Raw genomic sequence first — 27,970 nt, 5'->3', positions numbered from 1 at the left:
TCACCGTTTGAGACACGTGATATTTAATTTCTTAAAATGCACACAACTGAAAAGTTGGAGGCGCATGCCCCGGACCGGTTGTACTCGCACCCTTGTGACTCGGAGGCAGAAGTCATATCCACTGGGCTATCACGGCTTATTTTAACGTTTAGACATTATCTCTTCTTTATGGATAACTGGGCCGTTAATATAAGCTGATAATAATGAAGTAGAGTACCTTTCTGCTGACTGCAGAGTGTTGTCGACATGTGGAGACGCGTTCAACCAGCCCGAGCTGCTCTAGGCCTCCGCAACAACATCATGGAGTGTAGCTATCTGAAATTAAATGATAATACTTTAATTCATCATCATCATCGTCATATCAGCCGGTGGACGACCACTGCAGGACATAAGCCTTTTGAGACTTCCAAACATCCTGACACACGATCCTGAGTCGCCTGCATCTTTAAATACTTGCGACTCGCTTGATGTCGTCAGTCCACCTGGTGGTCGTGCGCTTTTTAATTGCGGGGTCGCTATTCCAGCACCTTGGGACTCCAACGCCCATCAGCTCTTCAAACTATGTGCTCCCCCCCATTGCCACTTCAGCTTCGCGAATCATTGAGCTATGTGGCTTTGGTTCTTCTGTGGATCTCCTAATTTCTGATTCGATCACACAGAGATACTCCGAGCATAGCTCGTTCCATCGCCCGCTGTGTGACTCTGAGCCTTCTTATACTTTAAATATAAACTTACTAGACTGGACCTATTTAGTTCTAGGTAACATTGTGAAATTGTGATAAACAAAAAACCCTGGCTCAGTTTGTTATGGGCTCTTTTCGGACCAAAGCGCGTTTGACCCTTAACTTCAACATTACGAGGTTTTCGACTTTAATCATGAATTGACTTTGACTAGACGTTTCAAAAGTGCTTGCAAAGTAAACCTCATTGAAAGAAATTGGCTAAGTAGGTACATAAGTAAATATTTAATAATAGAAGTATCTTTGCCAAGAAAATGAATGAAAACACAATTTTCTTTCAAATAGCTGCCTCGTCTCTATTTTTCGTCGAAGCATTTCAGATTTCCAAGTTTTTCATAACGAAGCGCAGAGTTTGCGTCAACTTTTCCAGATAAATCCGCAGTCACGCCGAAAGTGTTTATATTTTTTTATTTATAGAGACTTTAGAGTAATTTTTCCAGCTTCATTTAAACTTTTTAGGAGTTATACAAATAATCTGGAGCAGTGCTAAAAATAAATAAAGCAAATACCTTGAAAGATTTCTACCTAAATTGTTAATTTCGCCTCTTTTAGCCCAGCACATTAAAAGCTTATACTGTGTGCCTAGTGGGAGTTTCTAGATAACCAAGGGCTCTGGTGTAATTAAAAAATGGGGCCCCACTAGTATCGAAACTGGTTGGGGTTTATCAACTAAAAATAATAATCAGCTATTTTTCGTTTTCGAAATTTTCCAACTTCAATCTAATTGTGATTTTCTGGTTAAGTGCGTAGCTACGCCTTTGACCGCAAATACTGAACCGATTAAGCTGACATTTGGAATGGAGATAGATTAAACCGAGGTTTAACTAATTTTTAATCCACGGTATATAATATACCGTGCTATAATATAATCTATATAATCTAACGCTTTTGTCCCAGAATAATATCTGACCCCGAGCCGTGATAGCCCAGTGGATATGACTTCTGCCTCCGATTCCGGTGGGTTTGGGTTCGAACCCGGTCCGGGACATGCACCTCCAGTTTTTCAGTTGAGTGCATTTTAAGAAATTAAATATCGGTATAATAACGGTGAAGGAAAACATCATGAGGAAACCATACCAGAGAATTTTTTTAATTCTCTGCGAGTGTGAAGTCTGCCAATCCGCAATGGGCCAACGTGGTGGACTAAGGCCTAACCCCTCTCATTCTGAGAGGAGACTTGAGCTCAGCAGTGAGCCTAATACGGGTTGATAACGAACGAATATCTGACCCCGCCGGATTACAGAAAAAGAGATTTTCAAAGCAAATAAGCGAGCATCATTTAAAATTAAAGTATATAATATCATATAGAGTTCAAGTGGTTCAAAGTTCAACTGCAATCTCTTCTCAAACGTTTTTTGAAAAATAAAACTCTGATATGCGTCCTACTTCGGGCCACATTAAAGAGATGGACCCAGAAACCACTGGGGAATCTAAAATATTCATGGTTTGTTCACTTTTATTAAATAAAAACAACGTTTGTTTGTGGCGACCGCTATTCCCTTGTTTTATCTGGCGCAGAGTGGAGTCCCAGATTAAATTGGTTTCAGAATTCGCTTACATTACTCACCTCCGGCACATTATAACACTCATTCCTACTTGTATGTTCACATACGAGTGTTACGTAAATGTAAACATTTGTGTAAAAGACTCGTCGAGAATATAAATAAGTTTGGGATACATCCACCCTTTTTAGATAGCACCTTTATGAGTAACTAAGTTTTACTGAGGAGGGGTGAAAGATACTTTTTTATCTATCTGTGTATGTTTTTACTAGAGATAGTGTAGTGTTAAGTGCTATATGGAAGATCACGTCAACAAAGTGACCTAAAGACGTAATAGTCAGTGAAAGACCAAGATTAAGTTATTTGACATTATCATAGTATAGTAATAATATATTATAAGTTTAGGTTAAAGTTAAATTACTAATTAGTCACTTATGTAGATCATAATTTTATGAAGTATCAAACTTTACTTTACAACACAGAAAGCAGCAAAAATCTGTTTATCACTTTACATTGTTTTATCATCCTTAGCCTACTTGAATGGCCCACTACGAGGTCATGCTTTCATAGGAGAGAGAGAGAGAGAGGTCATCTTTATAGGAGAGGGGATGTAGAGCTTAAACAGTTAAACCCATCACGCTGCATCAATGCAGTTTGGCGGGCTTAGGTTGATGTTGACACAGTACAGTACAATTTTAGATTCAGAAAAGCATGCAGATTACGACTTTGCATGTTGCCGAGAAATTTGTTGGTCCATTCTTTTATCCCTTTTTAGTCCCTTTGGTGTCAAATTTAGGGACTGGACAAATGCTTTGTATCACAATTGTGATGTAAATTTTTTTCATTATGAATTTATCACTCTAGCCAGTCTGTTAAAAAACCACAAAAGTGAAAAACAAACATTGTTTTAAAATGAACCATTTTGAAACTACAAAAGGAATTCCAATGAAACTAGGCCCAATTTGAGCAAATACTACCAAGAAGGTTATAGGGTACTTCATGTCGCGTAAAATAAGGGGGTGTTACAAAAGTATGGACCAACCTTTTGGCACCATTCATGGCCTATTCATTAATTTGGTCTTTATTATAACAGCTGTAGCATGTCGACAATAAATATCAAATTAACTGAAAAATTTCATCTACCTACTGTATGATATCCATGAAGGGTCGTCAGTAGGCACTGGAGGACATTTCTTACATATAATATTACTAGCTGACGCCGCGCGGTTTTACTCGCGTAATTCCCGTTCCCGTAAGAATATGGGCAATCTTTTTTTTTTTTTTTTTTTTTTTTTTTTTTTTTTTTTCGGGGGGGAAATCTCTTTGTGAGATACCCGACTTATTGGGGACAAGACGGGTTATGTGGGACTTACCACTAAAACCCCCTCGGTGGCCACCCTCAGTGCATATTGGGATGCTCCGGGATCTCTTTTGAACTCGCCGGTGCATCCGTTGCACTACGCCTCTAGTGCTCGTCTAAGAGTATATATATATTTTATGATGTCATACCACACATAGCAGCTTGTGCCACTCTAAGCTGCTATCTTCCAGTGTCCGCGGATTATGAGCAGCCAAAGCCCCCACTCTGGCCGCTTGCGACTCTGACTTCGTACTAATACTGGACGGACCGTCCTGGGACGGTCCCCCGCTGCCGTCTTCGACCTGGATCAGCTCGTTCTCGGCTCCGTTCAGCAGCCTCCTTCTTCTGCATTACAGTTTCGCAGAAGGAAACCACTGTCTTCCATGCCTCTTTAGAAACCAGCATAGCCGCTATCAGAGCTGGCGGAGAGAGGTCCCTTCCAACGCAGCTCATCAGGACTTGACGTTCCGGATTCCAAGCCGGACAATACTCTAGAGTATGTTGCGCCGTGTCCCGGCTCTCGTCACAGTGGTAGCACCGGGGCAGCGTTTCGCGGCCGATTCGATATAGGTACTCTCCGAAACAGCCATGCCCGGTGAGTATTTGCGTCAAGCGAAAGCTAACACTGCCACTCTTTCTTTCTAGCCAGGCTTCGAATGATGGCAGAACAGCCCCAACAACGCGCTGTCTTGCGTTTCTCTCTTGTGCAAGACGCATTTTCCACGCAGTAATAACATCTTGTTGTAGCTGCTGCGTAGATATTTGCGTCTCTGTTTGCTCCCCCGAGCGAATCTGGTCATATTTTTTTGCATCAATTTCTGCGATTATGTCAAAGGGAGGTAAACGAGCTAGAATGGTAGACGCTTCGAAGGATATCGTGCGGTACCCTCGCGCGATCCTAATAGCGATTTTGCGCTGGACGCTGTTAAGCTTCTTTCTTAAGCGCTGGACGCCAGAGAGTCTCTTTGACCATATTGGTGCCCCATACAGAGCTATTGATCTCACAACTCCCGCATACAGGCGTCGGACCTCCTCCCGCGGTCCACCGAGATTAGGCAGTAGACCGTGCATTGCACCTACAACCTTTTGAATCCGGGGCACCAGCCGATCGAAGTGTTCTTCAAATCCCCAACGTCCATCCAATATTAGACCCAAGTATTTGAGATGCTTACCCACTTGGACGTCGGCGCTGCCAACTCGAATCGTAGAACAGGGTGGCTCCAATCGCCTTGGAAGCTTATGAAACCACATTGCTTCGGTTTTCTGTGGCGCTACCCTGAGCCCTAACTCATTAATTTTATTTATGACAATTTCAATTCCGATCTCTGCGATTTTTGAGACTTCCTCAAAGGTAGTTCCTTCCGTTAGCACAACAGTGTCGTCCGCATAACAGATTAAATGGACTCCAGCAGGCAGGGTAATACGAAGAACTGCGTCGTATGCCAAGTTCCACAACAGTGGTCCTAACACCGAACCCTGTGGGACTCCGCAACTAACCTCCCTTATATGTGTAAGACCATCTCGTCCGGGGTATTGGATGGACCTGTCACTCAGGTACGACCCGATTATGTCGCGCAGGTACGAAGGCACATTGTGTTCAGCTAATCCATCTCTGATAGCTTTCCAAGGCAGGGAATTGAAGGCATTCACAATGTCCAAGCTTACCGCTAATACTACTCTGCCACGGGCGATAGCCCGTAGCGACATACTGCGAACTTGGAGTACCGCATCAATTGTTGATCGGCCCTTCCGGAAACCGAATTGGCTTTCAGACAAGTCGGGGCCCACATGAGATAGATGATCGCTTAGGCGCCTGGAGATGATCCGCTCGAATAATTTACCTGCTTCATCCAATAAGCATATAGGTCGGTACGCTGTTGGGGAATCTGGTGCTCTACCTTCTTTCTTCAGTAGGACCAACCTTGCTTCCTTCCAACAGGCTGGAAATACGCTTGAGCGAAGGCAATTGTTAAAAAGGAGCCTCATTCGACAACCTAATGCTTCTAGGGCAAACACCCATGCGCGACCCGGTATACCGTCGGGTCCAGGAGCAGTGTTCCGGCTTGCAAGTCTTTTAACTGCAGCCTTCAATTCTTCCTCGGAGACCTCTAGCTCATCAGACATGTTGGAATGGCCTTGAGTTAAATCTGTGCACATGGACACGTTGTTGTCAACACTAGGAAAGAGTGTCTCTACTACTCTGCCTAACAAGTCCGGGTCCATAGTTTCAGTTAAAGGAGGGACCCGTGGCCTAAGTTTTCCTAATACGATTTTGTACGGGCGCCCCCATGGGTCTTTATCGAGTCCGGCCATGAGCTCTTTCCAGCTTTGCGCTTTGGCATTCTTTATTGCTAACTGGAGCGCTACTGTGTTCTGTCGATATATGACGTAAGCCCTAGCTATTTCATCCGCAGTAGCTCTCCGTCTTCTCCTGGCCCTGGTGTACTGGCGTCTGGATCTAAGACATTGTAGACGCACACGCGCAATATCTTCAGACCACCAGTACGCCGCTTTTCTTCTATTAGGTCCTGTTCGTGGCATTGATGTATCACAAATCGATGTCATGGTTGATCGGAACCAAACAGCTTCTTCTTCTGGATTCGATGCATAATTTTGTGTCTCTGGCCATGCCACGACGTTAGCAGCAGCAACCAGTAAGTCGCGATCCAGTCTCCTCACTGACCAGCGTTTCGCGGGATTCCTATTTAAGCGATCTGATGATGGCGATAGTTGCTGTGTCACCTGGAAGATAATATAGCGGTGATCCGAAAGTGTGACCACCTCTTCTGCGACACGCCATCTCGATATCAGGTGTGATGCAGTTGTAGTTGCCCATGTGAGATCTACTATTGATTCTCCTTGCCACCGTACGCAGGTGGGAATAGAACCTTGATTTAGCAACAGAAGGTCTAGTTCGGCTGCCCATTCCTGAATAATATCTCCCCTGCGGTCATCCTTTTTATCTCCCCATGTCTTTGAACGGGCGTTAAAGTCGCCCAGAACGATTACGGGTCTAGGTAAGCATCTGCGAACACAGGCTGCCAATTCGTCTAAGTACGATTCATAGGCGTCAAGTCCAGAGTTGGGAGAAATGTAGCAGCCAATCACTGCTACACGACCCCATTCCACTGCGACATATCCTGAACCTCTTTCCAATGTTGAGCAAGGAGGATCTCCTTGTACTCCTCTCCAGTAAATGGCAACGGAATCGTCCACAGAACCAAACCAGCGGGGATGGTTAGCATAGCTGGGCACCGTTAATCAAATAGTTAACTTCGTTAATCGTTAATCCGCTACAAAAAAAGTTAACTTCGTTAAACGTTAAAGCGTTACATTCCAGAAGAATTAACGCAAGTTAACGTTAATCGTTAATCCGTTAATATGACTGGTTAATATTGCATTTTTATATCATTGTGTGACTGGTTAATATTGCATTTTTATATCTACATTGGAAAAATAAGGGTGAGCACTGGGGAAAAGTGCCATAATTTGTTTTTAGTTGATTTTATCTATAATTTTAACATAAATATATGTTGACTTCTTTGAAAAAAAAATCTTTCATCATTTCTTCCTTGTCTAAACCAGCTGTTAATCGCGTCGCGCGGTAAATAGTAGGCATTGGATTAACGATTAACGAACTTCTGCATACTAACGGAAGTTAACGGGTCCGTTAACATTTTTAAAAGTTAACTTAAAAGTTAATCCGTTAATCAAAATGTTAACTTCGTTAATTAACGATTAACGGATTAACGAGTTAATGCCCAGCTATGATGGTTAGGTACTTTATAAGGTTCCGCTACTACTGCAAGTGCAACCGACCACTCCGCGAGGCAGTGATGTAGCAGATCTTGCGCTGCGATGCAGTGATTCAGGTTGCCTTGGAGTACCCTTACCTGGTTGAATTTTGCGTTGTTTTGGCCTTCTCTGTCGGCTGATTAGCTGACTGTGCTGTTTTATTACCCGTCTGTCTCGGTCCAGATGAGACGTTGCTACCTTTGTTTATGGTTTTCACGTTTTGCAATCCCCCGCATCTGCTACTCCCTAGCCTGTGATCTGCTGGTCGACCAGAGTCCGCACAAATGGCGCATCTTGGCACTCGCGCTTCGCAATCGCGGGCCTTGTGCCCAGTAACCCCGCAACTATAGCAGCACCTGCTCCTATCCACCGAGGTTTGGCACTGCTTCTGAACGTGGCCAAATTCTAGACATCGGAAACACTGTAATTGCCTACTCGGCAAAACTCGCACTCTCGCTCTAACCCACCCAACAGTAACGTACTTTTGTTCAGCTAGTTTACGAACCACTGTGATTGGACAACGAACCCAGACCGTGCCCATTCGGGACATGTTAAGGCGTATCTCTCCCACCTTTACATCCTCCTGAGAACATTTTCCTGACTCAACAATTGCTGCGACTATATCCTGCTTGGTGATGGATTCGTCTAGGTCCATTACTCTTATCTCTCCTGTTTTAACGGGGCGAGCGATATGTACTCCCTTATCTTTCAGAACTTCACGTAGACGTTCTGCTAAGACGTCTGCGTTTTTGGCACTATCTGGGCCTGAAACTTCTAAAACTAGGCCTCCAGTTATCGCCTTCTTTTGACGGACTTGTAATATTCCGCAGTCTGCTAGGTTGATACGCTGTTTGGCTATTGCCATCGCAGTGGCGTAGTTGACGGTTGTGTCATCTGTCAATGTAATAGTTACTGCTGCTGTCTTAGGTGCGACTGGTAGTTTTTTCTCCTTTAGGTTGCGACTATTGGAGGTGGCTTGATCCGCTCTACCATCAGTAGCACTCTTTTTAGACAAAGGAGTTTTCCCCTTCTTACGTCCCACGACCCTGTTCCAGTTAGCTGTATAAGAATATGGGCAATCTAACACTGAAAGAATTTTTGAAATCGGACCAGTAGTTCCTGAGATTAGCGCGTTCAAACAAACTCTCCAGCTTTATAATATTGGTATAGATATGTCAACTAACATAAGTCAAAGTTAGTAAATTCGCCCGCAGGTTTACATGTCAAATCATGTCTTAATAATATATAAAATGAAAATACAACGATCATTATTTTCTTTATCTTGAATGTTGACGGTTCACCAAAACAATATGACATAAAGACGTCCATGGCGGGTTGTTACAATATGAACTTAATGATTTCCGACAGGCGGAAAGGAAGTAATCGGCCACCGAAAATATTCCCAAGGAAATAGTTCATTTACATTTCCATGTTTTATTTAATGTTTTCCATGAATATAAATTATCTTTAACTCAACATCTTAATTCTTTTAAAAGAAGTACCGTTCTACTAGCTGTGCCTCTTGGTTTCTTTCGCGTCGATCTTGCTTCCGTGGGAATATCGGGCTAGACACTCACCATCCAAAAGTCTATCACACGATCAGTTTTAACGAATGTCCTGCCGTTAGTGCTGTACGCACGCGAACTTATTGGATGGTGAGTGGCTTGCATATTATGCAGCCTTATTTCACACAATATTTATGTGGTAAAATCCAAACCGAACGGCATTTTTTTTACAACGGTTTCATACTAGCAGAATCTGCAGACGAATTCAGAGCTAAGACAAATTTAGTATACAAAAAAATCCTATTCAAATAGGCGGACAGCCTACGGAATGGGTACTTTGTTTTATATATCTATACCTACTAATATTATAAAGCTGCAGATTTTGTTTGTTTGTTTATTTGAACGCGCTAATCTCAGGAACCACTGGTCCGATTTGAAAAATTATTTCAGTAGATAGACCATTTATCGAGGAAGGCTGTAGGCTATATATTATCGTCGTATTCCTAAGGGAACGAGAACCACGCGGGTGAAACAGCGCGGCGTCAGCTAGTAAAGAATAATAAGATAGATGTTTCTTTTGTCCTCTGTCAATTTAAAAGGTCTTTCCGTAGAATTCCAAGTAAAAGTATGGAAATTATTTTAAAATGGGTATGTATTGTCAAAAGCTGCTTAGCTTGGTCATTAATTACAGTTTATATTTATTTTATTTTTCTAACCCATTAAAAAGTATGAAAACTTCTATAAAGAAAAAAATAAATATTATTAAATATAATTTATCCGTTGTTCTAAAAATAAACACATTATTTTTTGTTCGCAATGCAACTCGAGTGTTTAATGCAGTTTTATTGTGATTTAAAGTGAAGACGTTTTATATTATTTTTACAGTAAAAGCATTGAAAACGCCACAAAGTATAAGTGTCACAATATCAATTATATTATACGAGTAGGTACATCTACATGAGTGTAATACCATCTAATTTTAAATAATAAGTGATGTAAATGTATCCATTCATGAAAATTTTATATTTCGACTAAATAAAATAACAAATTCATTTAGTCGAAATATCTTATAAGTAAAGTAAATTACAAAAAACAGCATGCATGTAACATGTCGATAATACAGTTTCTACATTTCGCTCCACGTCATCACATTTTTAGGGTTCCGTAGTCCACAAGGAACCCATAAATCGCCATGTCCGTTCGCCTGCCCGTTCGTTCGTCTCTCCGCGATTTAGTCGCTTATTAAACAACGTAAGTTATTCAGACCATAATACCTAAATATTGTCTACAATGTCGAGTTGTGTGTTTAGGAAGTGTAAAAACTATATACACATAAATATATAATGTAAGCAAACACAAAATTGTACATGTTTGCGCTCGGTGGGGTCGCTATATTCGGATCACTTTCTGCGGTGATTTTATAGGCATACGTAACATATATAAGTATAATAGATACATGCAATCAATATTAGTAATAGAGTAAATGCATATAAGTCATTTAAAACATCGTGAGGAAACCTGCAAAAGAGAGAATTTTCTTAATTATCTGCGTGTGTGAAGTCTGCCAATCCGCATTGGGCCAGCATGGTGGACTATTGGCCTTATCCCTCTCATTCTGAGAGGAGACTCGAGCTCAGTGAGCCGAATATGGGATGATAACGAGCATATAAGTCGCGCTCTTAGACGTAAATAAATCATATCGTTAAATGGGTCTAAACCTATTTTTACGCCACAGCGGAAGTGGCCTTAATGGAAATAATTCAATGGTCGTGTCATCCGTATTGTCACTTTGTAATTGCATCGTGAAAAAATCGAGGCCTGGCTATCTGACTCTTTGCCAACTATGAGATGCATGAAATTGAAAACTGTGCCAAATATCACTATAGTAGGTACTTGAAGAGAATCTACTTCCTTCCACTGCGAAATTAAAGAGCAACTCGCATGAACACACTGTAGTGGGTATTTTAATTGGATTTGGAAAGTGTTCTTCAAACTTTGTACAGATTTCGCCTTGACTGATGCACTTAAAATATTAACAAACGTGCTTAGGAAACAAGTAACGTAACAGCGAACAATTTAACAGGATTTTGAAGTGATAACTTCTTAAGGCCTAGGTCGGACTACTTTAGTATTTTAGACGAGTACCTACGAACAATTTTGGATTTACCACCCAAAAATTGTTCTGCTCGACAAAAATACTAAAGCAGTCTGTATGGCCTTTAAGGCCTGGTTCGCACTACTTTAGTATTTTAGTCGAGTACAAACAAATTTTGGGCGGTAAATCCAAAAATTATTCGTACTCGACTAAAATACTAAAGTAGTCTGTAGCGTCTATATGGGAGGATAATCGGAACGTAACGCGTTACGCGTTAAGTTGGCACGTTTGACACTTGCACTTGACAGTGCGAACTTCGGAGTGATTTTACGACCACAGATTACATTTAAAAATTCTATGTTATTGCTATTAAAATGTTCTTTACACCTTCCCGATAATAGACGATTCTTTATTAAATTCCATAATTCATCATCATCATCTTTATCAATCCATTTAGTCTCACTGCTGAGCTCGAGTCTCCTATTAGAATGAGAGGGGTTAAGCCAATAGTTTACCACGCTGGCCTAATGCGGATTGGTAGACTTCACACACGTAGAAAATTAAGAAAATTCTCTGGTATGCAGGTTTACTCACGATGTTTTTCCTTCACCGTTTGAGACACGCGTTAAAATGCAAACAACTAAAAGTTGGAGGTGCATGCCCCGGACCGCACCCACACCCTCCAGAATCGGAGGCAGAGGTCATATCCACTGCGCAATGCAATACAATGTCACATATTGAGATTCTTTCGAAGAAACATTTTGTTTCCTTTTTCCTATAGTCTTTCAATACAAGTATCTCCAGTTCCAAGACACCCACGCGTGTAGTTTATAAAACGCTAAGTATACTTTAAGAACCACCGATACAAAAGTGTTTTGGTATCTGTTTTTCTATCTCTTATATCGCATATAATATTTCAATTACTAAGAAAATATCTTTTATGTTGGTATGTATCATCAACTATGAGTACTAACTATTATTGAACACTTAGCTTAAGCGTTTTATGTACGTTCTGTGAGTTATACCTACTTACCTAGCAAGAGTAGAAGCTACCGCCGTATCGCTATGATAAAGGGAGGGGGAGACACGGACTACAGGGACTCGTTACATGTGAAAGCAAAAAAAAAGCAATCTCTTTTTTTCTCGGCTTAAACTTGCTTCCAAATGATCGAAACATCCTACATAGGTTAAGTCACTGTCATATTTATTTTAAGCACGCATTTTTGTTTATTTTGTGAGCCTTCCTTCCATTGTGAATCTCGCCACGGATCTTTGTGTTTGTGAAGTTAGCAACAAATGACTGCGCAATGAATCAAACGGTACAAACGGCGCGGGCGGCAAGTGTTCGCATCTGTACGAATGCGCATACTCATTCCGCAGCTAACTTCACAAACATAAAGATCCGTGGCGAGCACTGTACATCCCCCCTCCCCTCTCCCAACAAGTTTTGATACAAGGCCCCTTTAAGGCACGCTACGCCACTGAATAGAATAGTAGGTAATAAACGAAAATTCAAAAGATTAAAGTTGGAAAATAAATCTAACAAAATCATGGATTTAAATGCTAATCACGTTTATTCAAATACATTTTGTATAATTGCTGTGAGAACAGTTCCCAAAGTTGAGATGAGATAAACTCGGTTAGGTATTTATTGTTCCCCTTGTTTGAGTTTATTCAGCCGAGAGCTATTTGGTTTGTTGACGTAGTTTGTTGAGTTTTCATGGCATCACATTTTCACTCTTTTAAGCCTAGTATAATAGAAACGATTTATGACAAAAAGCAAATGAAAAAATACTTGACAATTATGAGTGATATGAGTGACTCATTCGATTCAAAATAATGTATAGAAATATGTATCCGTAACATTTTAATGCGCATAGTAGTTTTTTTAATCGAAGACATAAATAATGTATATACATTTTGAAAGAAGATAAAATATTCATAAACTAAAATGAGTCCCAAAATTCTTCAGAAAAAAATCCCGGAAAGTAGAATACAGCGCGGCCCCACGAGCGTGTCACTTATTGAAAGAGGACTCAAACGTGATATAATTTGGACACTAGAAAGAGTTTTTTCTCATAATCTATACTATCTATACTAATATTATAAAGCTGAAGAGTTTGTTTGTTTGATTGAAAGCGCTAATCTCAGGGACTACTGGTCCGATTTGAAAAATTATTTCAGTGTTAGATAGCCCATATGTCGAGGAACGCTATAGGCTATATATTATTCCCGTATTCCTACGGCAACGGTAACCATACGGGTGAAACCGCGCGGTGTCAGCTAGTCACAAATATTTAACATTTATATTTGAAAAAATGTCACTAAATATTGTTTTTTGCAATAGCCATATTGCAATTAGAAGACGTACGATTAACTCAGCCAATTTTGCATGTTTTCTGATTCAATCTAAACGTAGGTATGCGAAAATTCAGCACAGTCGCTTGGAGAAAGTTGTCTAAACAAACAATTAAAATAAAATAACAACAAGTTAAATAAAAGCTTGTAAAAAAGCGAGCAGGCTTTATTATATCACTCTGAAGTTAATTAATAATATTGAAGTTTAACAATAAAGCCCAGTACAGATAGCGTATATCTTGACCTCGTTTTCTAGGAATTTTCCCTCAGTACTCAACTTAAGCATTCAATTCTTTCCTCTGGATTTCATTGCGTTGCGGTCTCGGGGGTGCAATAAACATTTCAAGGAAAGGATTTAGTATGAATTACAAGATTGGATTGGCGGATGCGAAAAATGTTTTGTTTTTGTCTATCAAGCTAACAAGACTGCGTCGGCAGGAAGATACGACCATAAAATAAACCTTGTTCCAAAACTATAGTTGTAATAACAGAAAGAGATTAGAGAAACGAATCTAGTCCAAACTATTCATGGCTAATAGTTGGAAGAAATGAATCTATACTTATAATAAATCTGTAGAGAGGTCAATTCTGTACATGAAATATATTTCCAAAATAACTATCAGGGGGTGATTAGTGATCGATACTGATGCCAAAAATGCAATCAGTAAAATTTTTGTCTGTCTGTCTGTCTGTCTGTCTGTCTGTCTGTCTGTCTGTCTGTCTGTCTGTCTGTATGTTCTTTATAGAAACAAAAACTACTGGACGGATTTAAACGAAACTTGGTACAATTATTCAACATACTCCTGGGCAGGTTATAGTATACTTTTCATTACGCTACGATCAATAGGAGCAGAGCAGTGAAGAGAAATGTTGAGAAAACGGGAGAAGTTACTCAATTTTTTAAACTTCCGTCGCGTGTACTGCGTTAATGGTTAAAGCTACATAGAAATCATGTATGACGGAAATGTTCTCCTTAAAATTATCTATAAAAACACAACAGCATATATATGTCTATATTTTATGGTTGACTCACAATAACACGTGTAACTCCCGATAGCTTAGCAGTTCGGAGCTTTCTAATTATATTTGTCTACTCTTATGTTTATAACACTCATCACTCATCCCAAATAAGAAAGTTATTTTTATTACCTATTCAATAAAAAAAGAATCATAAAAATCGGTAAAGAAACACCAAACTTATACATGAAATACGCTAAGCCATCGCGCGTGAATACTAATTCATGCTTTAAGGATTATTTTTGTGTAACGGTTGCCGCTCTCGACGCGACTCGCGGTGGGAGGAATAAATAAAGAAGTGCAGCCTTAATGAGTAGGGTAGGGGTATGGTAGGGTAGGGGTAGGGTAGGGGTAGTGTAGGGTAGGGGTAGGGCAGGGGTAGGGTAGGGTAGGGGTAGGGTAGTGGTAGGGTAGGGGTAGGGTTGGGATAGGGTAGGGGTAGGGTAGAGGTACGTTAGGGTATGGTACGATAGGGGTTCCTAGGGGGGGGGGGGGGGGGTAGTTAGTTGAAAGTTTACAACGACTTTAACGCGGACGAAGTCGCGGGCGTCCGCTAGTAAACAATAAAAACTCACCAATATGGAACACGTGACACTGATATTAACAAAGACAGACAGATAATTTGTTTGTTTGATTGAACGCTCTAATCTTAGGAACTACTGGTCCGATTTGAAAAATTCTTTCAGTGTTAGATAGCCCATTTATATTATCCCCATATTCCCGGGAACTGGAACCACGCGGGTGAAACGCGCGGCGTCACCTAGTCAGATATATTTTTTAACTCAATAAAAATACATTGCCAGCATTTTTAAAATCGGTAACTTATTTTCCTTCGAGATGTACGTACCTACCTATAGATTATTAATTTTAAATGATCAAAGTGTTAGAGGTTTATATTAAAATTATTAAACTAAATTAAATTAACATTGCAATATTTAGAGTAAGTTCTAGATACAGAGACCCAAGCTTGTACATATGTTTTCTGTGTCCAAGGTAAGTTTAGTTTAAGAATTATTCAGTGTTAAAATTTCGATTAACGGAAATTAATGGATTTGGGGTAAAAACGAAAGCGAACAAATACATATTTCAAGTTGCGGAGGTATTCATGTTCAGGTTTGACATAAATAGTTAATATTTTATTTACGTCCATCATCATTATCAACCCATATTCGGCTCACTGCTGAGCTCGAGTCTCCTCTCAGAATGAGAGGGGTTATGCCAATAGTTGGATTGGCAGACTTCACACACGCAAAGAATTAAGAAAATTCTCTGTTATGCAGGTTTCCTCACGATGTTTTCCTTCACCGTATGAGATACGTGATATTTAATTTCTAAAATGCACACAACTGAAATGTTGGAGGTGCATGGCCCGGACCGGATTCGAACCTACACCCTCCGGAATCGGAGACAGAGGTCATATCCACAGGCCTATCACGGCTCTCCTTTACGTCCATATAGAATTTAAATTTTATACGGTTTAAACTACGATTCGACTTTACGTTCATCCCTTTTGCAGAGCTTCATGCGATTTCTCTTTGATATCGCTTTAATATCATCCACCTACAATATGTAGTCATGCTACATTACAAAGGCGTATGAATATTATATTGTAGAGAAAACCTTTTGTGTATTATTTTGTACGAGTTCGTAGAAAGGGTAGCTTGGTTCAATGGTAAATGTCACCTAGGGTCGCATTTTCTGTTTGAAAAAAATATACTTCATTTAAATATTTTATGCTAGCGAAAGTCCGCGATTTTTTCACAAATCCCTCAGGAACCATGGATTTTTCCGGAATGATGAGAAGTATGTGTTAATACAGAGTAAAATCTATTTTCATTCCAAATTTCAGCCAAATCGGTTCACTAGTAGCGGCGTTAAAGAGTAACAGACATCCAAACGAACATCCATACAAACCTTCGCATTTAGAAAGACTACAACTGCGATATGCATTATGAATAAGCATTCAAATCGATAAGTACTTAATTAAATGCGAAAGTATGTCTGTCTGTTGTCTTTTTCCGGCTAAATTGCTGAACCGATTTAGATGACACTTGGCATGGACCTTGAATCAGAACTTAGGCAACTTTTAATGCCTGAAAAAATTAATGACTCCAACAAAATTAAACAATATCTACCAATTTTCCACAAAACGATTAAACAATTTTGCGCCTGTTATTAAATAGTTTTTAATACATATTTTTACGATTTAAAATAAATGACAAGTTAATCTTTCTGACTTCTCAGTATAATGTGATTAGAGTACACATTTAGTACTTATGTGAACTTAGAAGTAAAAACTTTATCAAACATGTCGGCTTTAAGTTGAATACATTAAGTAATTTAAATAATTATTATGCACTTATAATACCTATTTAAGTTTTAATACGTTCCTATTAATACAATTAATACCTTCTTATAAATTTTATAATTTAATTCGCTTTTTTTAACAAGCGGTGATAGCCCAGTGGATTTAACTCTCCCTTCGATTCTGGTTTAAGATCTTTATTTAAGATCTTTATTTCTCAAAAGAATTACATAAAATTCGCTTATATGAGAAATACAATTAACTCACTAAGGTAATTCACGTGTGTACATACTAATTAGACTTAAATCCTACATACAATAAATCAAAATAAATAATTGCTAAAAAAAAAAAGAAAAAAAAAAAGAATGCGGGTAGATTTTAAATTACATGTTTGTAACCGGCTTCTTACGTAGTATACTTGACTAGTTTTAATAAAACAAAGATTATAGCTTACTGGATGCGGCATGTGTTACAATGACATGTTATTCAATAAATAAAATTTTAATTTCTTTTTGTAAGGTTAGAATCGGTTTCGGGGCATGCACCTCTAACTTTTCAGTTATTTGCATTTTAAGAAATTAATAATATCACGTGTTTCAAACGGTGAAGGAAAACATCATGAGGAAACCTGCATACCTACTAAAATTTTGTCAATTCTTTTCGTATGTGAAGTCCGTCAAACCGCAGCGTGGTGGAGGGCGGTATTAGCCCTTCTCATCCTCTGAGGAGAATTGTGCTCAATAGTGAGCCATATATGGGTTGTTAATGATGAATTCGCTTTTAGTTGTTCTAGTTTTAGCCCAGTGAAATCTATATTGAGATTATACCTGTGTCTTGGACAGTACGTTTCAGCCTTCGTCCCGGTAAAGTTATCATTAAGATCAGTAGCGTTATTCTGTAACAATGTTTTTATAACTGGACAGTGTGAGCTTCGAATTAATATCGTCGCTCTTATTAGATAGAGAGATAGATACGAGTTCGAAGCTCACGCTGTAGAGTTATAAAAAATTACAGAATAGCACTCCTGAAGTGATCTATTCAGAGCAAGCATCATTAATCATCATCTCTAGCGCTGTTATAGTCGTGTGGTTCTCAAATTGGCTCAGGTCTGTTCTGGTAGGCAACGCCCCTGGGTAGTTGTCACCCTACCGGTAAAGACGTACCACCAAGCGATTTAGCGTTCCGGTACAATGCCGCGTAGAAACCGTTAGGGCAGTGGCGCAGCGTGCCTTGGAGGAGCCCTGAATTAAAATTAGTTGGGGCCCCAATAGTTACCTATAACTTGAAAAGATTTCTTACAAAGGATATGAAAATGCTTGCTTAAAATAAATCTGACAGTGACTTAACCTATTTAGAATGTTTCCAACAAGATGGCTTTTTTTATTTTTGTCATTTTGTTCTGAACTCTATAAGCAGTTTTTTTATTTATTTTCCGAGAAGCACCAGATTACGTGAGATTGTGGATTACATTTTAGACATTTTTGCCTTCACACGTTAGGGGACCCTGTAGCCTGAGGCCCCGTATCATTGATACGGCTGATACGGCGGTAGCTACGCCCCTGGTAGCTACCCCCTTAGAGGTAAGGGTAGAATAAACTTTTACTCTCAAGTAGGGCTTTCATCTAGGATGCATCGGCATCACTTAAGATCAAATGATGTGGCAGTCAAGGGCTTCCTGTCATTGAATAAAAAAACATTATCACCGCCAACCTGCACTGTATCAGCGTGGTGGGTCTAATTCATAACTCCTCTCCTATATGGAGAGAGGTCATCATCGCCATCATCATCATATCAGCCGATGCACGTCCACTGCAGGACATAGGCCTTTTGTAGGGCTTCTACAAAAGGCCTATGTCCTGCAGTGCTGAGCCGTCTGCATCCAGCGAATTCCTGCGACTCGCTTGATGTCGTCAATCCACCTGGTAGGGGGTTGACCAACACTGGGAACACCTTGGGACCCCAACGTCCGTCGGCTCTTCGAACTATGTGCCCCGCCCATTGCCAGTTCAGCTTCGCGACTCGTTGAGCTATATCGGTGACTTTGGTTCTTCAGTGGATCTCCTCATTTCTGATTCGAACACGCAGAGATACTCCGAGCATAGCTCGTTCCATCGCCCGCTGGGTGACTTAGGTCATTTAATTTAAATGTTAAATTTAAATGAAAGGAGAGTATTTCTTTTAGTAAGTTTGTTTATATCAAATTACAAAGACAGCAAACTTAGCTTAAAGCTACATGGCAATGCACTTTGTTGGGTCGTAAAACTTAGCATTAATGTGGCTTTTGAACAAAACTGTTAATAGCCATGCGGTAACTGGATGCAATGCTTAGGGTGGTGCCAAACACAGCCTTAGTTTCGCTCAGCTCTGGTGGAAATACACCTTTATGTGACTGAATTTAGTGGCAGAGATAGATGTTGGGAAGAAAGGAATGAAATATAAAAAATAATATATAGAGGCATTATTCCATATAGAATTTATAGTATTAAACTGTTTTATTGTAAATCTTGCATACACACTTAAATTTTATCATTGTATTCTTTAATAGTGGTACAAATATTATTGTAATTATATTATACTAGCGGACGCCCGCGACTTCGTCCGCGTGAAATTTAGTTTTTCACGAATCCCACGGGAACCATGGATTTTCCCAGATAAAATGTGTTAATCCATGCTATAATATATCTCAATATCAAATTTCAGCTAATTCGGTTAAATAGTCGAGGCGTGAAAGAGTAACAAACATTCATATCATTAAAATCATCAGTTTTCGCAAATCTCGGGAAACCACGTATTTTCGGGATAAAAAGTAGCCTATGTGTTAATCCAGAGTAAAATCAAAATTTTCATTCAAAATTTTAGCCAAATCACGTCAGTAGTAGCGGCGTTAAAGAGTAACAAACATCCATACAAACTGTCGCGTTTATAAGTAGTAGTAAAGTAAGTATTAGTAATATTACATTAATGTTAACTTCCAAAGTAATACTAACCTAATCAAATTAATTATGAAAGCCTGATCCAAGTCGATTATGAATATTTTAGGAAAATATCGGACGCGGCCTTATTTAGTCGAAGTTATATTTACATATAACATACATAATATTATACACACAATGCATAATGCGAATCAACTTTATTGAAATAAAATTAATGATCCTACTTAAGATTTAGATATAAAACACTACTTCTTGTTTTAGGTTCCGTAGTCAATGTGAACCCATTATAGTTTTGCCATGTCCGTCTGCCCGTCTTTTTTATTTCACGTTTTTTAGTTAGACTACTAGAAAGCATTTTAGCATGAGTATGTAATATATTAATATTATGTAGGTATGTATGTAGGTACAAATTAAAAAATTGGGTTCCTTTCCTACGTGAGGATGATTTTTTCCTTGTCTATCCCATAGTGTTTCGCTATCGGTATTTTTGTGCGGGTACGGCATACCAATGATGGGGCACTAGCTCAGACCAATTATAGAAGGACCTGTATCGCACTCATAGTCACGAACAAAATTGTCTGTCATTTTCTGAGGAAAACGAGCTTAGATTTGGTATACATCTTATACTAAACTAGAAGTTTTTGCCCGTTTTTTACACAATACGGATGATGACAGTTTTTTAAATTGTATATAAATTAAGAGTATACTAATAGCAAAGCAATTTTGTAAAAGTAACAGGGTATCTGCGATCATTACTTTCGGAGTTACAGGGATTTAAAGGGTCAGATTTGCGGCACTGCCGCGGATCCCTGAAAAACGCTCCATACAAAATGGCACGATTTAGTGACGTCTTTGGCTCGCTGATCGTTAGGTTTGTATGGGCGTTCAAACAAAATTACTAATATCTTTGTTATTTGTGCGTTTATGTTTATAGTTCATTTATTGAAAAATGTCACATTTAATGTAAGGAAGCTAAAACTGTATGAATTTTCATCTAATTACGATAAAAGATTTTTAATAGATTTTGAAATTTTATTATCTCATTTATTTTTCAAATATCCAGACAATCGTTGCTTTTTATGTATAAATTAGTTAACATTGACCTTGTTTACCCGAATGTATCATAAAAATCAATATATTCAAACCTAGTCATCATCCCCATTCAATTACACAAAAAGGTATTTTTAAGGAGCTCTTTAACCGACGAACACGACTACAATTATTTAACATCAATTCTATAGAGACAGTTTTTATAATCGCATTAGATCGTTGATCATATACTTTGACAGAAAAATAACGTCTAGCGAGGCAAGTCCTATACAATAATTGGTCTGAGGGCACTAGCGCATCAAAACTGAGGCGGACAAATTGTGGAATATTGACTTAATTTCATTTAGGCGCTTATTAAACTACGAATGTTATTTAAACAAATAATACCTAAATACTCTACAATGTCGAGTTGTGTGTTCAGAAAGTGTTAAAACTGAATATATACATAAATATATAATGGAATTAAAGACAAAATTGTGCATGTGTGTAGCTCAGTGGCGTAGGTAAATTCATTGTAGGGACGTAACCTATCTATAGGTAGTAGTAGTAGGTAGGTATAGTAGGTATACAATTATTAACATTGGTTGATAGTGATGATGATGATGATTTTGTTTTATGCATAGAAATTGCAACTTAGGTAAATCCAGAATACTCAATTACTATACACAATAGCCTCTTACAGAGGTCCAATTTGCCTCACAGCTCCATACACAAAGAAGCTTTATCGCGGCGAGCGACAAAGGGTGAGCTGTGCCACGCCGCCCATTGTCTTCCGTACGAATACACCTTTATCCGAGGGGTAACAACTACAAGTGCGAAATGAACTCGCGCACTGAGGGTTCCGTAGATAGAAATCTTATTAACGAGCCTAATGAAAGTGACTGGCAATCACCTGCGGAACATCTAAATATAATTACGGATTATGTGTCCCGCGGGTGATTATTTAACCTCTGAAATTTTCTCTTTCTCTTTATGTTATACTTTTTTTTTCATATCCTTTACAAGTTAGCCCTTAACGTCTATCTCACCTGATGGTAAGTGATGATGCAATATAAGATCAAAGCGGGTTAACTTGTTAGGTGTTGGATGAAAATCCACAAATACTTAGCTGTAGAACCCTGCAATAGACACTGTTTAGTGTCTAGCTAATTTTTATAATATGTATATTGTATAGTGTATAGTTATAAAAAAGTAATTTGACATTGAATGTGACATTGACTTAGTATTATAAGCCGGGTTAACACCCTTTAGAGTAAGGAACTCTAAAAACAGGTTTTATTCCAGCAACCTTCGCGGACATTTATCTATGGCTTACTGTAATAAGCTTAATTTTATTACATTACCTACGCAACCTTACCTAGAGTAAGTAATGCTTAACATGAGTTTGTACATCGCAAGGTGGAATCCTTATAGGTTGTAGCATCTACCAACGATATTTTATTCTATAGATATGTTACGTGCTTACAAAATCACCTCAAAAATGATCTGAATTTAGCTACATCACTGAGCGCACACATGCACAATTTTGTATTTCATCATCATCATTATCAAGCCATATTCGGCTCACTGCTGATCTCGAGTCTCCTCTCAGAATGAAAAGGAAGAGTATGAAAATCCAAACTTTCGGTTTCTACACGACATCGTACTTGGTACATCTTTGTTGGTAGGGTGGTAACCGAAAACCAGCCAGACCTGGACTAATTAAGGAAACCTCAATCGGCCGAGGATCGAATCCAGGACCTCCATCTTGTAAATCCACCGTCAACAAACTTTGATTTACTATATTTTCTTGTTAAGCTTTTTCACTAAAAGGTAATATAGATGACGTCACTTGCAATAACGTTAGCGACAGTGTCTCAGAAAAACCATTATGAAAATTGACTTAACTCACTATCGTGTTCAGTGAACCGTTATAATATTCATATTGTGGCAACATCGTATACCATCAGCGCGGATACCGACATATAGGGAGTTTTGTAATTCAGGTCATGTGAATGACCTGCAGACACGTTCCAAACGAACGCCAGTAAATTTTTATATATGTAAGTACTTTGTGACGTAAAAAAAAACTATCTTCGATAAGCAATCTTATATGACGACATAGCGGCAGCAACAAATATAACATTTTATTATCTCCGTACATAAGTGCGAGAATAAGGAAAACATGGAACAATGGAATTGGAAGTTATATCGTTTGGTGAAAATTCGTGACGCAGCTGTGATTTATATTTATTTTCTCACATATATGCGCTGATCGAACGAGCGTCTGTGAGAGCCAGACTTACCTTTTTATGAACACCAAAAGTTTGTCAGCATATTCTCCTACCATAGATAAGTACGGTAGTGAATTATGGAGTTTGGACCGTGGTAGTTTTGAACGGTGCCAGGTTTCAAGGACCAGATTTTCAACGCAATACAAAAAGTAATTTTCGTATATCATGAGAATTTAAATCTCCAGTGGCGCTAACATTCGGCCGACGACATTATCTCGTAAAGAGATCAAATTCAAGCAATGGCGGCGCAACCGTAAACGCTGCGTCATTGCGTTGGTACGAAAAAGATGAGACTGGGACAACTCCAACGCCATTGGACGAAATTTTGTCTATATTTCTCTTCGCTGTTCGCATGATAGCACAGTTGTTGTACCCTTAGCTTCGTTTTAACCTTTCGCAAAAGACCTTTAAAGATTGATCTTTCTTCTGGCTTTCTTCTATATATATTATGCCAAGGAAAATATAAAAAAATACATTTAAACTAGGACAATTCTGGTCTGGTCTGGAACCTTTATACCTACTACTTTCTTAAGTCAAACTCCATAACAGGCTATCGTATTTATTCATGACTTCCTGTTCCCGTGAAAATAATACGGGAATAAAATATATCTTATGACACACAAATACCGGGGCTTTCTAGTGGTGAAAAAATCATTTCAGTAGATACAGAGATTATCCCCTACAATACCACAAACTTTACATCTTTATAATATTAGTATCTGTAGATAAGATCATGTGCTGACAAACATTCATGCCTTCATAAAATAAGGTATGTCTAGCCAATGCAGGCTCTTTCTCCACGAAACGGACTCGTGTTACACGTTTGAAAGCTAAAATACCCATTGTTTCACCGGAAAGTTTAAATAGGATATCCGCGAATGTAATTTATATGAATTTATATGTCCCCTGCCACGTTCATCTCTGCTGCCCCGTTAGAGCTCTTTATATTAAATTCCTTAAACGTAACCCTTTGAGATGTTTTATTATTTACCCAACACAATTTAATTTGTACAGGAGTTATGAGAAATTATTGTGTAGGTAGGGTACACTGTCTAATTAAAGAATGTTATATTAAATGTTACAAAGACAATATTGCTACTCGTAGTTTATGATATAAAAATATTTTAAGATGGTTAGAATATTAACCAAAAGCTTTTCAAAGAACCAATATACTTAATTTTTAGCCGACATTCAAATAGGAGGTTCTGTATTCAATTTCTATTGTACTCGTATGCATGATTGTAGGTTCTGTATTCAACTTGTATTGTACTCGTATGCATGATTGTATGTCCTCAATTTTCATATGTCATACGGCTTATTTACCTGGCCTTGTTAGTATAGGTAAAATATTGCAACTGACTCTTAAAATAGTCTCCCAACCAAAAGGGGTTCTGTATTTAAATTATATGTGTACTCGTATGTATGTTTGTATGTCCTCAATTTTCATATGTCATACGGCTTGTTTACCTGGCCTTGTTAGTGTGGGTAAAATATTGCAACTGAATCTTAAAACAGTTTCCCAACCGAACGAGCTTTTCATACGTTCAGTTTGGATGACATGACCTGGTTAGCTAACTGACGTCATTTCATTCCTAGTCTATTATAGCGGAACATCTATTTTTCTGCATCCCCTTAATAAAAGTATCAAATGAAAGACTTTCAAGAGAATACAAAACATAAAAAGACGCCACCTATCTAATCATATTACTAACTAAGAACATTTTTTAGTTAGTAATGTGATTGTGACTGTGATGGTATTTTAATTTACTATTATCGCTTACTATTCGTGTCATAACAAATAACAAATAAGTTTACAAGGTTTCAAAGTATACAGAGCATAAAGGGTAGATATCTACACAGAAAATTGACTATTTAGCTGACAATCAAATGCATTGCATGTTGCGATGAACAATGTTATGTTGAATTCTGTCAGGCAATAGGCAAATATAACGTCACCAATACATGATAGTTCTGTTTAGAAGCCCGTTAAGGTTTTAAGCTACATATAGTAGGTATTCCGTACTCAAACGTATACGATTTCATAAGATTTTCGTAGGTATCTATAATTAAATTAATTTACTTAAACAAGTATTTGGGTAGATACATAAGAAGGAATAAACCCCAACTTCAACTCAACCCCACTTCTTGGTTAGCGATACATACCAACCACCCAGTTTTATAAGTTTGCTTAAGGGATATACACACAGATTTATTAAGGGGTTATTCGAGGAGTATCTTATATAAACAAATCCCTTTAAGGCCGGCAAACGCATTAGCATGTGAGTTAGAAATGTATAAACATAGCTTTATGGTTTGTATACAATATCTGTACAGGTATAAATAAACGGCTATATAATCTTTGTATATAAACTGCACACAACTGAAAAGTTAGAGGTACACGCCCCGGACAGGATTCGAACCCACACCCTCCGGAATCGGAGGCAGAGGTCATATCCACTGGGCTATCACGGCTATAACTTTTCAGTTGCATTTCAAGAAATTAAAAACCACGTGTCTCAAACGGTGAAGGAAAAACATAATTAGTGAAGTCTGCCAATCAAAGGGCCCGCGTGGTGGACTATTGGCCTAACCCCTCTCATTCTGAGAGGAGACTCGGGCTCCGCAGTGAGCCGAATATGGGTTGATGATGATGATGATGATGATATAAACTGTGTTTATTTTACGTTTTAGGGTTCTGTACCTCAAAAGGAAAAAAACTGAATCCTTATGAAATAACTTTGTTGTCCGTCTGTTTTTCTGTCTGTCTGCCTAACAAGACCCTATAATTCAGGATTGCGTGGAAGTGACAATTTGAAATTGTACTTACTTACTTTCGAAGTCTCTAGACTCTTCTCAAAATAAAAAATACCTCCTTTTGATTGAATTTCGCCAAGTGCGTGCTTGAAGATTTTATTAAAAACGTGCACGAGCGCTATCAGATGGGAGTACGTGTGCTCATTTATTATATCCAGAACTAACATACGTGCGTCACAAATCTGACGCAAAATTCAGCGCAAGTTTGACGCAACGTTTAGCGCACGATGACGCAATGATTAGCGCTCAGTGTACAATACCCAAAGTCAAAGCTCTACGAAGGCGTAGTACTCGTAGCATGTAGCTCCGTAGCGTTGGCGTAGGCAATTGCATAAAGCCATTCTTAAAAATTCTATGAAACAAGATGGAATATAATATACGTGTACTTCTCATCAGAAAAATCGTAAACAGTCCGCCTGAACTGTACTTGCGGATTGTTTAGATTTTTTTGATGAGAAGTATATTTCTCTGTATTTGTTACTTTACGATTTCATTGAAGGTATTATAGTAATGTTCATAAAATTTTATTAGATGTATGTAGAATTTTGAAATATAATTAAAAGCAATCTTAATGGATTTGCGTAAACCAACTCGAAAAGATACTGCTCTGGTAAATTGAAGGAAGGAAATTAAAAGTTTTGAAACTACACCTATTTAAAAAAAATCAATTATTTTTTTGGAAAAAAAACATCCATCGATTACATAAACAACTGAACTTAAAGAGTTTTTCCTGTTTTTTCTATATTTGCTAATTATTTAAAATATTTTAATATAAAGCATTGAATTTTATATATTTTATTCAAAATCTTACTCGTATTAGGTTATATTATGACTCCAGAAAATTATTTTGCTTTGTGTAATTTTAAATTAGCAAATGTAAGTTATACATTTGCTAATTTAAAATTACACATACTATATATACTACAGCCTTTCTTGATGAGTTCTGTTTACCAACAAACAAATTAAAATTGAGGGTGTAAATTAGTAGTCATTTCACATCTAATAATAATTATAATTAACTTGATCTTAAATTAATGATAATAAATTTGATTAATAAGCTTAGAACAATTAGATATGGTTAATACATTTTATATAACATTTTATAAACAATCCATACATAATTAAAAATAAATAAGTTATGAAATGCGTGCGTTTTCTACCTTCATTTCTAATTTATTTGTTAGTAAACAGTACTCATTAAGAAAGACTGTAGTAAATAATATAGAATATATCGGGGCATCGACTATATTCCACTTCTGATATCGTAGCAGGTTCTAAGCTTTACATGTCAAGGATGGCAGATACACAAAGTAACAATATCAATTGTTAGCGAAACGACCATTTAACTTGCTAATACAGTTCTACCCTCTATATTGACCAAGTACAGCGCTAATACTATCACATGTAAACCAGAGTTATCTATCATAGGGCAGGTAGCAAGCACGAGCGAGATTACGGGCTGGCAACCGTCATTGGCTGGGTCATTGGCTGGCTGGGCACGTGTAATAAAAGGGCCCTTTTATTACACGTGCTCGTGTTGGCTCCGAGCAAGTAAATAACAATGCAAAGGCCGGACTATACAGATAACTCACCCGCTGAAGTTCCAAAACACTATCACTATTTTAACATTGCACCATTACTATTTAACAAATGGAAGACGATTATCTATTCCAAGAACTTGATTACACTGAACTGGTCAACCAGCAGGCTACAGAGTGGCAGAGCGCTTTCACTCCGTAAAGCGCCATTTCAACGCATTACTATTGGACGAGAGTCACGTGATCAATCTTTCACAGCCTTATTTATTTAAACAGTAAATAATTAAATCAAAATTACATGAAACCTGATTCTAATATTGTCATAATAATTAATGTAGATTTAGCTAACCGATCAAATAACTCACTCGGCGACAAATATTTATTCGAGTAGTAAATTCGACCGCAAAAATTGAGGTTGCAGAATTGGGGTTAGTGAATTGAAGATGTTCATAAAGCAGCTGCATTTTCAAAAATTGCAGCTGCTCTGTGAACATCTTCAGAGCGAAAGTAAACCAGGCTTAGAAACTTGAACGAGAGTACGTAAGACACGGGGGACCTACGAGCCTATTCACTTTGTAAATGGGGTTTTCTTAATTTAGGGCAGCATTCGTTTTGCACATTGTTTGCCATGTTTTTTGTTTACTACTCTGAGTATGGGTGGATTAAATCTTGGAAATTTGAACTA

At 38.2% G+C, this 27,970-nt stretch overlaps 1 protein-coding gene across 21 annotated transcripts in view; it reads right to left on the bottom strand.

Moving 5' to 3' along the window:
• LOC112051673 (glutamate-gated chloride channel) overlaps positions 1 to 27,970 on the bottom strand; it is a 99,537-nt gene that overhangs the window by 21,092 nt on the left and 50,475 nt on the right. For all 21 annotated transcript variants that reach the window (XR_008251342.1, XM_052884848.1, XM_052884851.1 and 18 more), the window contains exon 2: positions 218 to 315. The gene's annotated coding sequence lies outside the window, so the exon portion shown is untranslated. The remainder of the gene's footprint in view (positions 1 to 217; positions 316 to 27,970) is intronic.

The sequence above is a fragment of the Bicyclus anynana genome, chromosome 12 (genome assembly GCF_947172395.1).
Source record: "Bicyclus anynana chromosome 12, ilBicAnyn1.1, whole genome shotgun sequence".
In the NCBI taxonomy this organism is placed as follows: Eukaryota; Metazoa; Arthropoda; class Insecta; order Lepidoptera; family Nymphalidae; genus Bicyclus; species Bicyclus anynana.
Note: the sequence above shows the minus strand (reverse complement) of the source record. Positions and strands in the feature narration are given on the sequence as shown.